Here is a 4,378-nt window from a genome sequence, read left to right on the forward strand (position 1 = left end):
TGCAGGAACTTGGCGCTGCCTTGCAAGAACAATTGCGCAGTTCACAAGCATCAGGCAGTCGATGAGGAGACGCTGTTTGGCAGTGGTGAATGCGCGGGGCGGCCATACACGATATTGAACTGAGAAATTTCGCATTTTTATTCTTGTGACTTGACATTCTGTATACCCATGTTTTGGAACGGCGGTGTAGCCTAATGGAACTGATTATGACACTGTCAGTGTATCGAGTACAACACACAGATCTCAGCAATGAAATAATAACACTTTAACCATCTTACCATCTCTTGTTCTTTTATAGTGCCTTGAAGAAAGAATGTGAAGTTTCTTTTTTGACTCAGTATATTTCGTTTCTCTGTGAATGTCCATAACTTGTCGCAGTCTTGAAGCCTGCAATAATGCTGGAAGCAGTAAGTCGACATTTCCCAAACATAGCCCCAACCCCCCACCCCAACTATATAATATGTAAAGGTTCATCACTGAAATCGGCGACAAGATCGAAAACCGGACAATATTCGCACACATCAACCAATATATCGTATTTTAAAGGTCTCACAAGTATCAAGAGCTTTTGTCCATATCACCGATGTGTGTGTGTAGGAGGCATATACACGTGCTTTCTGTGGGGATGCATTTGTTAGTTTTTATTGAATCGTCAAAGACCGAGTTGCTGTGCCGGAAGTATACAATTCTAGGTCGTCGGCGCTTGGCTTTACTAGGTTACACGACACCAAATGTTTTCCCATAGATTTCTGTAGTAACCTTCACTTTTTTTAAATTATCCAGACTACCAACAGCCATTCCAGGTAGACAAAGGGTTCAGTCAGGCCTTAAAACTACAATAAAACATAATTCCTGGCCAAATTGTCCGGCTCATTTTCCGAGCACAGGAAGCGGAACACATCAACCCCAGTTCCGCACCAAATGTCACCTACTGGAAAATACTTGTACACACAATAACCATAAGTCATGGTGATAAAAATGACAGCACTAAATAATTAAAATTGTGGTCAGTTTTAATTGCTGGATGGATGTGCTTAAAAAAACATAAACATCTCACACAATTTCATCCAATCACAGTTGTCACAAGTCTCTATCTCTTCAGTTGTTTACACACGGTTCTCGCTCAGGGAGCATATGATTCTGATTTAGTGTAGTGGATCCACTGCCGTTACTGCTGCTGGTGTAGCTGTAGCTGTAGCAGGAGCAGGCGCTGGCTACTTCGCTGGCCAGCGACCAGAACTGGGATAAACAGTCCACAATATTAGTAAAACCCTATTAACTGCAGAACTGCTTAACTCTAAAACTTAAGGTAATCTATGCGCGGAATATGATTTAGTTTGTTTTTGTGTGGAAACACTAAAAATTATCATTTCCATATTCCTTTGAGAATATGTAACTCACATTTAATTGTGCAATATTATTTGGAAGCACCTTAAGAGTTTCTGATTATATTTGTACTCGTCAGTTATTCACTCGTGTATGTCTTGCGGCACTTCCTACTCAATCAAAACTCTCATGGTTTATGATGTTTCATTTTGATTAAATGTGTGATGTTAGAATGCAAACATAATGTAATCTACATCACTCATTAATATCATATAATCGTCCACGTTAATGAAATAGTTCAAACACTAAGTTGTGTTTCTGAAATAATTCTGATTCTTGTCGTTGTAATCGGCTTTGTAGGTGTGAACAGTTTTCAGCATTTAAGTGTTCGTGATCCAATTTGCTGCATCTATACATTGTCTTTTTACTTTAAATTGGTTGCATAGTTCAATTGTTTTGAGTACTGCTCCAAGTTGAAGTCAAATAAATTACATTCGATAAAAGTGTTGAGAACAAAATGCTGGGGGTGTATACGGTCTATGTTATATAATATCATTCAGGCTGAAATGCGCAGAGTGTGTGTGTCGGATATATGACTTACATCACAGAGAATAAAAGACGGGAAGGGTATATCGGATATATGACTTCCATCACAGAGAATAAAAGGCGGGAAGGGTATATCGGATATATGACTTCCATCACACAGAATGAAAGGCGGGAAGGGTATATCGGATATATGACTTCAATCACATAAAATGAAAGACGGGAAGGGTATATCGGATATATGACTTCCATCACTCAGAATAAAAGGCGGGAAGGGTATATCGGATATATGACTTCCATCACACAGAATGAAAGGCGGGAAGGGTATATCGGATATATGACTTCCATCACACAAAATGAAAGACGGGAAGGGTATATCGGATATATGACTTCCATCACAGAGAATAAAAGGCGGGAAGGGTATATCGGATATATGACTTCCATCACACAGAATGAAAGGCGGGAAGGGTATATCGGATATATGACTTCCATCACATAAAATGAAAGACGGGAAGGGCATATCGGATATATGACTTCCATCACACAGAATAAAAGGCGGGAAGGGTATATCGGATATATGACTTCCATCACACAGAATGAAAGGCGGGAAGGGTATATCGGATATATGACTTCCATCACACAAAATGAAAGACGGGAAGGGTATATCGGATATATGACTTCCATCACACAGAATAAAAGGCGGGAAGGGTATATCGGATATATGACTTCCATCACACAGAATGAAAGGCGGGAAGGGTATATCGGATATATGACTTCCATCACACAAAATAAAAGACGGGAAGGGTATATCGGATATATGACTTCCATCACAGAGAATAAAAGGCGGGAAGGGTATATCGGATATATGACTTCCATCACACAGAATGAAAGACGGGAAGGGTATATCGGATATATGACTTCCATCACACAGAATGAAAGACGGGAAGGGTATATCGGATATATGACTTCCATCACACAGAATAAAGGACGGGAAGAGTATATCGGATATATGACTTCCATCACAGAGAATGAAAGACGGGAAGGGTATATCGGATATATGACTTCCATCACACAGAATAAAAGACGGGAAGGGTATATCGGATATATGGCTTCCATCACACAGAATAAAAGACGGGAAGGGTATATCGGATATATGGCTTCCATCACAGAGAATAAAAGACGGGAAGGGTATATCGGATATATAACTAACACCACACAGAATGAAAGACGGGAAGGGTATATCGGATATATGACTTCCAGCACACAGAATAAAAGACGGGAAGGGTATATCGGATATATGACTTCCATCACACAGAATAAAAGACGGGAAGGGTATATCGGATATATGACTTCCATCACACAGAATAAAAGACGGGAAGGGTATATCGGATATATGACTTCCATCACACAGAATAAAAAGACGGGAAGGGTATATCGGATATATGACTTCCATCACACAGAATAAAAAGACGGGAAGGGTATATCGGATATATGACTTCCATCACACAGAATGAAAGACGGGAAGGGTATATCGGATATATGACTTCCATCACACAGAATAAAAGACGGGAAGGGTATATCGGATATATGACTTCCATCACACAGAATAAAAGACGGGAAGGGTATATCGGATATATGACTTCCATCACACAGAATAAAAGACGGGAAGGGTATATCGGATATATGACTTCCATCACACAGAATGAAAGACGGGAAGGGTATATCGGATATATGACTTCCATCACACAGAATAAAGGACGGGAAGGGTATATCGGATATATGACTTCCATCACAGAGAATGAAAGACGGGAAGGGTATATCGGATATATGACTTCCATCACACAGAATAAAAGACGGAAGGGTATATCGGATATATGACTTCCATCACACAGAATAAAAGACGGGAAGGGCATATCGGATATATGGCTTCCATCACAGAGAATGAAAGACGGGAAGGGTATATCGGATATATAACTAACACCACAGATTATGAAAAACGGGAAGGGTATATCGGATATATGACTTCCAGCACACAGAATAAAAGACGGGAAGGGTATATCGGATATATGACTTCCAGCACACAGAATAAAAGACGGGAAGGGTATATCGGATATATGACTTCCAGCACACAGAATAAAAGACGGGAAGGGTATATCGGATATATGACTTCCATCACACAGAATAAAAAGACGGAAGGGTATATCGGATATATGACTTCCATCACACAGAATAAAAGACGGGAAGGGTATATCGGATATATGACTTCCATCACACAGAATAAAAGACGGGAAGGGTATATCGGATATATGACTTCCATCACACAGAATAAAAGACGGGAAGGGTATATCGGATATATGACTTCCATCACACAGAATAAAAGACGGAAGGGTATATCGGATATATGACTTCCATCACACAGAATAAAAGACGGAAGGGTATATCGGATATATGACTTCCATCACACAGAATGAAAAGACAGGGAAGGGTATATCGGATATATGACTTCCAT

This window comes from Haliotis rubra, unplaced genomic scaffold (assembly GCF_003918875.1).
Source record: "Haliotis rubra isolate DU_JTF1 unplaced genomic scaffold, ASM391887v1 Scf46, whole genome shotgun sequence".
Taxonomy (NCBI): Eukaryota; Metazoa; Mollusca; class Gastropoda; order Lepetellida; family Haliotidae; genus Haliotis; species Haliotis rubra.